The 12,045-nt window shown below is 53.7% G+C and overlaps 1 non-coding gene across 1 annotated transcript; it reads left to right on the top strand.

Annotated features, from left to right (window-relative positions):
- The first annotated feature begins 2,963 nt into the window (after positions 1–2,963).
- Positions 2,964–3,031, top strand: Mir124a-3 (microRNA 124a-3). Its single transcript, NR_029538.1, has one exon. It is a non-coding gene; the product is annotated as a microRNA 124a-3 (primary transcript).
- The last annotated feature ends 9,014 nt before the right edge of the window (positions 3,032–12,045 follow it).

Genomic DNA, 12,045 nt, shown 5'->3' on the forward strand with positions numbered 1-12,045 from the left:
AGCATCAGTAAGTTGACTCTGAAGGTTTCGCGGTCATCAAAAAGATCCCTACCGGGCAGACTCAAAGGAACAGGCAGAGGAATGCTTGGGGTGGGCTCCCCTTCTCTTAGCGCACAGGCAGCTCCACCCCCACACCCAGGACAACCCTTCCCCCAGCCCTTCAGGGCCGGGCGGCAGGACGCAGGGAATTGGAAATAGAGAAACCGGGTGCTCCGGACTGAGTGCATAGGAGTACCAGGAGGAAACGCGCAGGCACGTTTCGGCGGAGATGCAAAAAATTAAACTTGGTTTGACCCATGGAAGGGGTGCTCTCCCAGACTCCCTATGTACCATGCTCTGGCTTGCTGTAAATATCTCTCACGAATAGTAAGGGGAGGCCGAAGGGAGGTCCTTGGCCTGGGAAGGGAACTGGTCTTTGAGGAGTCGCTGTACGGAGCCGGCCCCGTAGCAAGCGCGCTCCTAAATCCGAGGCTCTTTGGGAGTGCCTCCTCCACCCCCGCGCACCCTCCGAATAGAAACGAGATCTGGGCAGGCTAGAAGCGGAGATGTGTTAGACCACTGCAAAAGCCGAGGGTGGGGCTGAGGGATGGTAAAGGGTCTGCTGTCCTGGGAGCGCCTTTTCTGGGCGAGGATCCAGGCTCCGCGGATGGGAAGCGATTCGGGCAGGCTTTGCTGTCTACACCATGGACAGCAGACCGTGAAGGTTTGGTGTCATGGACGGTGCTGGGGACCTGACCCAGTACCCTCTAGGGAGAGGGACCACTGGCCAGGCAAAGAGGAGCTGGTTCCAACAGGGAGTAGCCTCTGCTCGGAGTCTAGATCCTCCACTCTTGAGCCACCAGCCAGTGTCCCTCGGGCTGCAGGTGCTGGCAGGCCGTGGGTGGTTTCCTTGACTTTGGGTTGGGCATAAGCAAAGGTGGGCTTAGCTGTCTGTGTAAGAGGGGATTCTCTAGCGTCGGTTGAGACTGGCACCTGCAAAGGGAAGGATTTGGGGTTGGGAGAGAAGTATCCTGACCCTCTGAGGACCTTCGGGCAGTGGGATGAGATCTCCGGAGATTACCTCCTTCCCAGCTGAGTGTCTTCGGGGGTTCCCACGGGGCTGGAGAAGGTTGGAAAGGGAGGGGGAAGAATTTATGCCTGGGTCATTTAGCTTCTGTTAGAGGGCAGGTGGTCAAGGGCTGGGTTGGCCCAGGGAGAAAGGATAGGACAGAGGCCTGCCTACTTCTGTGTGGTTCTTCCAGTCTGCAGGAACAAAGGCCCGCTGGGAAGGCCTAGAGTGGCGTGGGTTTTTTTTTTTTTTTTTTTTTGTTTTTTATTTTTGGAAAGCCGCTGATCTCTAGCCCTAAAGACCCAGATCAAGGTAGTCACCCTTCAATAGACTGCAAAGAGTAGATTCAATTGCAGTCAACTGTGAAGTATGGACTGTGTTTCTCCCATCCTCGTAAGCAAGGACTCGCTACCCAGCTAGAAAAAGGGTGAAAAAGGGGAGCAGTCTCTGATGGGGGTTGGGGGAGATGTCTAACTCCCTTCTCCACATAGGGCCGCCAGCAGGAGGCTAGGACCCCTTTCTTTCCCCCCCCCAGGAGAGAGAGGCTCAGAAGCCACTGTGTAGAGTGGTTATTCCGGAAGGACCAGCCGCTTGTGTGAGGCAAGCACAGTGTGTTCGCTGCACAGCGGGGTGTGGCTGGTGGTGGGTGTAGAGGAGCTGCGGTCGGTGGGCTGCGGGAGAAGCTTTTGCGTGGGTCGTGCAGTAGGACAGAATGAGCGGTTCGAGAGTGTCCAAGAGGCAGTTTCTCTGCATACGTGTGACCCCGGGGCGCCGGGCACAATCGAAGGCGTTCGAGGGCTGCATCCGTGTGAGTCGAGGAGCGCGCGGAGCGGGACGCCGAGCGTGTGCGCGGGAGGCACGGGTCGCGCGGTGCGTGAGTGCGCGTGTACGCGGTGCGCGTGCCCCTCAGTTCTCAAGGACACCTCCGAGAGGAGGCGGCAGAGCCGGTGTCGGGTGACGTCACCGCGCGCCCCAGTGATAATCGCCCGGTGCCGGAGCCGAGCGCGGATACGAGCGGAGGCAGCGGCGGCGGCGGCGAGCGCGGGGACGGTCGCACCCGGTCTAGGCAAGGAGAGTGGGAGTCAGACTCCCGCAGTGCCGACCTCGCGGACGCCGGGCTCCCACCCGGCCCTCAGGAATTTGCCCGGCTTCCTTGGCACTGTCCCTGCGCTCTCCTCCACCCGGGGCCGTAGCGTGCGGGTCCTGCGGGCGCCAAGAAGGAGGCGGAGGCGGGATCGGGCGACAGCGCAGGCTGTGCTGCGGAGCGGAGGCGGCAACCGAGAAGCAGCAGGCGGCGGCGGCTCGCGCCCGGACGGGTAACTGCGCTGGCGGCCCGTGCCGGGGCGAGCCGGTCTCTCAGGTCACCCCGTCTTTCTCTCCTCGAGCAGCTTCTCGCCAGCCAGAGGCGTAAGAGAAGAGAGCTCGGCGGGTTGTAGAAAGAGACTGCTTTTCATCTCCGAACATCGAGGTTCTTTATTTTCACCGCACTCACGCACTCCTGGTGGGGCCGGGAAGAGGAGCCGGGGAAGGGCAGCTGCGGAGAGGCTTGCGCCGCCGGGGTGGAGAGGGCTCTGCACCCGTCAGAAGACTGCAGCAGGCCGGAGCACGCGCGCTCACCCCGGCCGGCTCCTGCATCTCCCTCGCCGCGGCTCCGAGGGGTCCCTACTGCAGGAACGCCCCGAGGGATTTGCCCGGGCCCTTCTCTACCTCGGGGAGGGGAAGGAAAACTGGCTCCTCGGAGTTGGGGGCGGACCAGGGCAGCACTGCCAGCTTAGCGCGGAGCCCCGCCCCGCCCGCCCGCCCCGCGGCGAAGAAGCTGGAGCATTCGCGCCCCTCAGGCTAGGACCCCACGCAAGCCGCAGCCCGGCCCCGACCCGGTCCAGCCGCTCGCCGCCCGCCGCAGCCCTGAGGGCCCCTCTGCGTGTTCACAGCGGACCTTGATTTAATGTCTATACAATTAAGGCACGCGGTGAATGCCAAGAGAGGCGCCTCCGCCGCTCCTTTCTCATGGAAATGGCCCGGGAGCCCGGCCGTCGCGGCGCCCCTCCCGCGGGAAAAAGGCGAGCCCCGGCCCCCGGTGGCCCCTCGCTCCGCGGACAAATCCGGCGAACAATGCGCCCGCCCAGAGGGCGGCCCAGCTGCTGGGCCGGGGATCTGGCCGCGGGACACAAAGGGGCCCGCATGCCTAGGACGTCACGAGAAGGGTGGGGGCGACCGCGGGGGAGAATGTGGCCACCCGGCCCCTGACCACGTGTGTCCGCAGCTCTGAGTGCTCGAGATCCCGAAGAGGGAGACGAGGGCCAGAAGACAAAGGGAGGGGCTGGGGAAGCGGCGGGCTGAGGGGCGCGGGAGGGAAGTGTGCAGCTTCCCGGGTTGTGTTGGCGCGTCCCGCTACCCACGGGCAGTCCTGGGCGCTGTCCTCGGTGCTGGCCGTGGAGTCACCCAGAGAGACGGGGCGCTAATGCGCTTGGGGCGAAGGGATGTCATGAGTATCACTGTTCCCATCTAGGGGGCCCTGGATAGTTGCCGCAGCAACCCCAGAGAAATGGGGTAGGGTCTGGGGTCACTGCAGTCTGTCCCCTGGGCGCTCTAGTTGGGGTCGCAGGGTGAAGGCGGTGATCACTTTGATTCTGAAGAAACCCCTGAACCTTAGGTTGAGGTTCGAGCTGTGGAAGTGGGGGATCTGCATCTGCATCCAAGGTCTAAATCTGGGTGGATACACTGGACCGCATCCCGCCCCCAAACCTCTCTCCAGCTATGCGGGACGCGAGGCACGTGAGGCTCTGCAGCCCAGAGAGAAAATGACAAATCCTCCTCCTCCCTCCCCCACCACCATCTGCAGCCGCAGTGACACCCACTCAGGTCTGCTGCAGGCATTTTTTTTCCTGTCCTCGGCAGCCAGCGCCACCTGCTGGCGTCCTGGTATGAGACTCTGCTCTGGCATGTCTCCTCCCAGCAAGGTTTCCGATCCCCAAGGTTACAGGCCCTATTACCTAGGGCAATGGTTCTCAACCTTCAGAATGCTGCTACCCTTTAATAGAGTTCTTCATGTTGTGGTGACCCCTCCCCCCAACCATAAAATTATTTTCGTTGCTACTTCGTATTTTGTTGCTACTTCATAACTGCAATTTTGTTACTGTTATGAATCCTAATGTAAATATTTTTAGAGATAGAGTTTGGCAAAGGAGTCCTGATACACAGGTTGGAAACTGATGACCTAGGATTGACTGTCAGTGGAGGAGGTCACAACCTCTGCACCCCCACCCCCTCAGACAAGTTGCAGACTTGCTTTTCATCTTCATGGGGTGAGTGTGAGCCCCTTTCCTGGCTCTGACCCAGATCCAGAACTGACCGCCCAAATTCTCCTAGCCTCAAGTCCTGTGCAGTTGCAGAAAAGCAAGACAAAAGGGCCCGCGTGAAGACACAAAGAGATGCTGCAGGGAGACTGCTTCAGTACTCCATGGAGAGATGCACACAGTCACACACTCATAGACCACTAGTGCCTTTGCATCCTGTCCCCAAAGCAGAGCCTCTGCAGAACCTCTGCCTCTTGGAGGGTGGAGAAGGGGCCCAAGCATACCACAGCTCTGACCTTGGGCTTGCTGTCTCTTTTTCCCTTCCTCCCTCAGAAGAGCTGCAAGGTGAACTCAAAGCAATACTGAAGGAATTGGTAGAGGTATCAGTCCTCTAGTGTAAAGGTTCCTAGGGGGCACAGGACTATGCCCCTCGTTGAGCTCTGTTGGGGGTGCTCTACACTGCAGCCTGGCTCTTTTCCCAGAGGGAAGATTCCCCCTGCCTCTCCCCTGGAACTAGAGCTCCATTCTTGTGCCACCGCTGCCCTTGCTGGAGAGTTGGCTCCTGACCACAGTGACCTTCTGGGCTGTGAGCAGAGATCGGGGTGGGGAGGATGGTAAGGGAGGTGGGCTGGAGAGTGGATAGGCGGTAAAGCCCATGGCAAGCTGCCCTGTGCCCCAGCCCAGGTTGAGTAGCAATCACCTTCACTCACCTTCATTGCACCCCCTTCAGTGGAGGCTAGGGGCTTCAGTTCAGGGGCACAGGACCAATCTGGGCATGGCTAGCAGACATGGGGCATTCGGTAGGAAGGCCATTTTTCAATCCTTACTGTGCTCAGGGTGCAGCACTGTCTGCTGGGGTGTGGGCAGGCCTCACGCAGGTGACTTAGAATCTCAGATCTACCCGTAGGGGGCTGAGTGCAAGCATCACTCTCTGACTCTCGGGACCAGCAGCCTTTTCTGCAGCCGCGCTTTGTAGCCTTTGTGGGCTAGCTTGGATGTCCATCCCTGTTTATCCTAAAATACATTCATCCCTACATAGACTGCCTGATCTATTTAGAAGCCAAGGCTCAGCATACGGGCTTGTTGGGTGCCAACCTGGTCAACAGCAAGCTGGGGAAAGAACATTCAGAACATTCACATAAACCTCCATCGGCACTGGGCCCTCTTAAGTGTAGGGACTAGAGAAAGGAGAGACACGGTTCGAGCATCCAATATAGTACATCTCCACTCCGAATGAAGCGCAGCATAGCTGCTGTCCCAGAGCAGTCACCTCATAGCTTTCTTGGGAAACCCTAATTCTCTCCAGAGGGGAGCATGTCACTTTTAGCCTTTTTGTCCTATTGGGACTGGAGATGCTTCAGAATTCAGCTTCCTGTCTCCATACTTCCAGCTCCCAGTCACAGCACTTCACGTGGAAGCATCCAGGAGCCCCGCACTGCTTGCCCTGAAGTCTGTGCTCTGGTAGTCTCTACCCGAGGCTCCAGCCTCTCTGCGCCTCATCGCCCCAACCTTCACTCCTGATGCAGCGGGTGGGGGCAGAGATGTTTCAGAGGGAAAATTAAGATGCTAGAGTGCTCCTGCCATAGCTTGTTAGAGAGACAGAAGAAAACGTGGGAAGAACTTCAATTGGCAGGAGGGAGCGAAGAGGGTCTGATTCTGCATGGCGGCCCCATCCAAGAGGAAGCAAGACAGGTATCAGCTTCTCTAGTGCACACACACAGATCTCCTCCCAGCCTCAGGCTATGCCCAGTCCACATGGCACACAAGTTCTACTTTCCACAATAGAGCTTCATTGGCAGCACCTCCCAGGGGTGTGATCAAAAAGTCATGGGAGTCCAGATTGCAGGGGCCTCTACCTTAGCCCATGCCTGCCCACTCGTACCCTAAATTCTACAGGATTCTGCCTTTACCCAACACAGGTTCCCGGACCTTTGTTACCAACAGAGGTCTAGGCTGCTCCTCAGCATCAGCTTGACCAGAAGGGTAAACCAGTATCCCCATGGCTACCTGCGACCTCCTAGTTGGTCACATGAGCAGGCCTAGGCTTCCTTGGAAGCTGAACCGTGAAAGTGCTGGCTCGGGCAGAATTTGATTTAAAGGGAGGATGAAAAGGGTCCGTTTGCACAGCCTGTTGTGCCACCTACACCCTCACAGCTGCTCCCATCCCTTCAGAGCTTAGGTACAGATGTCCCTAGCTCCTAGCATCAGCCAAGATGTAATAATAGCAACAAAAATTAATAGTAATAATAGCAACATGCCTGCCCTTCCAAGGTCTACACTTCCTACCTGGCTGCCACAGCCTTGACATTGAGGCAATCTCCACCACCTAGAAAGCCGTTCATCAGGAAGATAAAAGATAGAGCTATCATCTGTGCTTCGAGTGGGGGCCAGACACAACTTAGAAGTCCACATACACGCCGTTTCCACTGAGGCTCTGATGGAGGGGATAGGAGGCCTTTTCAGCAGGACAGGAGCACGCTGCACTCTGTCGTGTGACAGCACTCTCCCGGGAGCTAGGTCCCATCTTTGGTTCTCAGCCACTTTAAACAGGTCTTGTCAGGTTACCCCAGAGATGTCTGTAGAACCTATGTAGTCCTTCTCTTGCCTGAATTGTCACCCAAACTACCACTGACCATGAGCAGAGGAGATGAGCCTAGCACCTGGAGGACTGGGCATTATCTAGCCTGTTCATCCCCTGGGGCCACACCACTGTGAGTTTATACCAGGAGCTACGGAGCTATTCTCAGTGTGTGTCCAGATAGCCAGAGCGCCGGAATCAACATCCTTGAACTACTCACAATAAAGCCCAACTCTAAATACAGTGTCAGCCCACATGGAAGGATGGCCCAAAAAGGACCAGGTTTGAGAATCTTCTCAGTCCCAGGCTGTCACCGAGAGTCAACACTCCCCAGGGAGCACCATCTCTGTTGGAACAGAATAGAAATATGCACCAAGTACGTGGAGCAAGCTCAGGCAGTCTGAAGTACAGTGAAGCAGCACAAAGCTGAGGCACACACAGAATACTCCAGCACACACACACACACACACACACGCGCGCGTGTGTGTGTGTGTCTGTGTGTGTGTGTGTCTGTGTGTGTGTGTGTCTGTGTGTGTGTCTGTGTCTGTGTGTGTGTCTGTGTCTGTGTGTGTCTCTGTGTCTGTGTGTGTCTCTGTGTGTGAAGACCCTCTCCAGGTGCCTATGCTCACCACAGGTGGAACCTTGGAGATGCTTCAAGATTCTATACCTGGACAGGGATGGTGAGTGACACTGTGGAGAGCCAGGCCCCAGAGTGACCTCGAACATTGCCTAGACAGAACAAGTTAATCACTATGAACAAGGACAGGGGAGACAGAGGTATCCTCATCTAGAGACAAGTCCTACCTCAGCATGGGACAGGCACACAGGATAAGGCCCTAGATCTTCTGCATGCTCTCTGCTCTTTCATTCACCTAAGTATTCCTGAGCCTCTTCTAAGGACCAGGCTGTGTGTGAGTGCTGCCAAGGTCCAGGCAAGTCTGCAGGAGACAGGAATGAGCTGAGCAAGCACCCTGTATTCCACCTGGCACCTGCTACTACCAAGGGATAAAAAGCAGGGCATCCTAATGCCAGTAGAAAGCTGATTCACTCACTCACTCACATAGCACAAAGATCTAAGGATACACTTTCACACTCATGGAGTCAGGATTTCCTCACCTGCTGTGCCTCAGCTTCCCCATCTGTGGTTGGGTATAAGTTCAGACATGTTCAAGGAAGTCAATGTGAAGTTATCATGACTATAGTCAACACCATCATTACCATCTTCGTCACCTTCATTATCATTAGTCTCAACCACTGGTATCACTGTTAGCCAACCATCATGACTTCCACCAACACCTCCACCACAACCATCACCATCACCACCATCATCATCATCACCATCTCCATCATTAACTTTATCATTATCTCTAAACTTTAGGCTGGGGATTTTAACACTCCTTTTATATGGTCATTTTCAGCTCTTCAGAGCAGCAGAATGAAGATGTGGCACAGGAACTGTGGCTACCCAAAGGTCACTGAGAAGGCCTGTGTTCTCTCAGAAAGGTGCTGTGTTTCAGGTAAATGTCTCCCAGATGCTAAAGTCTTTGTCTTCAGGGTGAGAAACCTTTAGGAGATGGACCCAAGCAGGAAGGACTTGGAGATGGGTCCATGAAGGGCATGGTGGAGGCCTTGGGTCTTTCTCGTCTCTCCTTTTTGCCTCCTGGTTATGAGATGAGTAGTTTTGCTCTGCAAACCACTTCCTGCAATGGCCCTCCACACCCCTGTAAGAAGCTGAAAGGCCACCAAATCATGGACTGCAACCCCTCAGACTGTGAGCCAAATAAATCTTTGTTCTTTGTAAGTTAATTATGGTGGGGATTTTGTTACAGTAACGGGCATTTTGTTACACTAACACAGATGACAAAAAGGGCATTTTGTTACAGTAACACAGATGACAAAAAGGACCTTGACGGTAGAGCTGAGCGGTGAGGTGGGATCATGGTACATGGCCCAGCCCCACATCAGGAGACCCTTGGCCAGTACTGCCCAAGCAGCTCCTAACCCAGGTGATCGCGGAGTCTCCAAATGCTTCCCTTCAGTCTTAGGCATTTTTCAATCACCCCAGGTCCAGAGTTGTACCTGAGGGAGTTTTCTTCCTAGCTTAGAATGGACAGTAAGGATGCCCTCACAGCCCTCCTGTCTAACTACAGGAGCTATCCCAAGATCCCTAGAACCTAATAGCCCATGGAAAGACTCACTTCCAGGTTTCTCCTAGACTGGTATGTATCTCTGTGTGGTGCTCAGAGAAGCTCCAAAGTAAGAAGACCTTCCATCCCCTAGCCCGGTGGACTCAAGACACTTAGTGGCACTCCCATCCGGCAGCCTTTGACTGCACTGACATTCTAAACAGAGGCTCCCCTCAGAGCTTCTTTACTCCCCAGTTTCCATATCCCAAACATACCTATCAAAGAAGAGCAACCAGGACTGGAGAGATGGCTCAGCGGTTAAGAGCACTGACTGCTCTTTCGAAGGTCCCGAGTTCAAATCCCAGCAACCATGATGGCTCACAACCATCTGTACAGCTACAGTGTACTCAGGCTTCTCTAGGACCCTTATCTGGTGCTGTAGTGATCTAGCCTCATCTACTCTACACTTCCATAGTAAGCAGGGTCTCTTCTTGCCATCACTACCTAGGGCTGGCTCCAACAAGTCATCTAGTGCTCCCACCCATCTGATGAGCAAGCTGCTGCTCCAATAACCTGCTATAGATAACAGAGAAGCTCAGAGCAGCCAACAGCTGCTAAAGCTGCTACCCCGGAGCAAGGTAACTCCAACAATCCAGGAAGGCTGGTGGGACAGTTTGTCTTGTGGGCAACATTCACACTCACTCTTTTGGGCCTGTACAGCATCAGGAACCGCCCTAAAAGGCTGGGCTGCCCACCTCTGGCTCTCAGAGAGATGGGGAAGAGACCGTTTGGGACAGAGGTAAGATTAGCAGAGGGACTGGCTCAATGATGCCCCACTGAATAGAGATGGGAGCTTCACTCATCTTAAGACCTGTGCTGTGGCCTCCTTACAAACTGTAGAGTCCCACCCATACCCCATGTCCTTACTCTTTCCTAAGTCCAGGCACAGATGGCCAGCCTTGCACTATGTCCCCAGCCCTTTGCACTACATAGCCTTCCACATACCCTGCCACACAGCAGAGCTCACATGGATCAACCTTCTCTAGGCCTTGGAGCTGTAGAGGATCGAGTTTGCCTGAGACATATCTCACAGCACACCTGGCATCAGAGCCCCACTCCAGTACTGACAGCTGTCCGTCATTCTTTGATTCAGAGTGTCTTGACACTCGGGAAAGGAAAGGGCTAACCACACTGAGATCACACTATAGGAAGCAAGCAGGTCCAGTGGGCACCTGTTCACCTCAAGCTGCTCTTTAGAATGGTCACTGGAAGTATGGACTCAATACTCCTTCCATAGAGATGGGCAGCCTGGTGATTTGGCAAGACTGGCTCCTTCCAGTTCTAGATATGACATGGTAAACCAATCAGTGCTTCCAATTTAGGCTCCTATCCCCTCAGCCCACAGCTTGGGAAGAGATTAAGACTGCTACACTTCATGGGAGGGAAAAGTTGGAGGCTAGTGTGACCCCTCTTCCATGCCCCTGCCCTGGTTCTTCTTGTTAACAGTCTTCAGAAGATAGTTATGAGCTAAAGGAAGACTTACTGGGAAAGGAAGAAACCTGATGGCTTTGAAAAAACTCTGAAATTCATTGAGCTCAAATAAATGTATCCTGTCTGACTGCCACTCACAGGACAATGGTTAAAATGTCATGAAGGGGGCTGGTGAAATGGCTCAGTGGGTAAGAGCACCTGACTGCTCTTCCAAAGGTCCAGAGTTCAAATCCCAGCAACCACATGGTGGCTCACAACCATCCGTAACGAGATCTGGTGCCCTCGTCTGGAGTGACTGAAGACAGCTACAGTGTACTTACATATAATAAATAAATAAATCTTTTTTTAAAAAAAAGAGTGTTTTAATGTTTAAAAAAATGTCATGAAGGGTAACTCTTCAAATGACTTTTCTAAAAGTTTACATACATATATACTTTAGCTATAAAAAATTGTCAGTCCTGGGGCCACACGGTGAAGGAAGAAATTACATTATTTATTTGAATACATTGCTGCAGAATCTAGGGGTGTTCTTCCACATCCATATCATTACTGCAGGTAAAACAGAGATGGCTCAGTGGTTAAGAGCACTGGCTTCTCTTCCAGAGTTCAATTCCCAGCAACCACATGGTGGCCTATAACCATCTGTCTGTAAGGTGATTTGATGCCCTCTTCTGGCCTGTGGATGTATATGCAGCAGAGCACATTAAATAAAAATTTTCTTAAAAGCCTGTGAAGTCACGGCAGTGTGACAACTAATTCCTTTCTTTCCCATCTAAGTGAAGGAAAAGCTCACCAATTCTGGATCTCAAGGATAAGAGATGGCCAACAAAGGGTCCTAAGTCCAGAAATGCACGCAAGTCAAGTATGTCCATCATATGTCCTTCAAATACAGGGCAGCAGGTGTGATAGGCAACACCACAGGCTGAGATGCTTTGGGGACATTCAAAGCTTACGTCTGGCTTCTGGAAGGCAAGTTGGGAATGTAATAGTAAGGACATTAGTACACAGCCTTTCACAAAGTGCCAGAATTAATTACTGAAGCTTACAGCACAAGCCTGGGCCTTCAGGTTCCCTTTGCCAGTGGCCTAACACATCTCCTGACTCTACACAAGACAAGGGAGCAAGGAGTCTAGGAGGCAAGGGCACTGTCCACTCATGACACAAAACCAGTCAGCAACTCTTAGCTGGTCTGTCACCACCTCCAGCTCTGTAGTGTTCATTGATCCTGCTCATCTTACCCATGGGATTGAGTCCTCCAGTCATCCCAGATACTGATCCCACGTCCTGTTTGGTCCTGTTAGTGCTTCTCAGCTAATTGCTATCAAAGCCAGAAATTTTGGAGCTCAAGGACTACATATGTGCAAGACACACAGGTGAGAATATAAACCACACATGCTTTCAAAGCTACTTCCTAAAACACAGGAGGTGTTTTGGAGGTGCAATAGAGTAAGTTAAGGCTGGCAGGAGACAAATTTTCCTGTGCTTGTTTTGTATCCGTATCAACCA

The sequence above is a fragment of the Mus musculus genome, chromosome 2 (assembly GCF_000001635.26).
Source record: "Mus musculus strain C57BL/6J chromosome 2, GRCm38.p6 C57BL/6J".
Classification (NCBI taxonomy): Eukaryota; Metazoa; Chordata; class Mammalia; order Rodentia; family Muridae; genus Mus; species Mus musculus.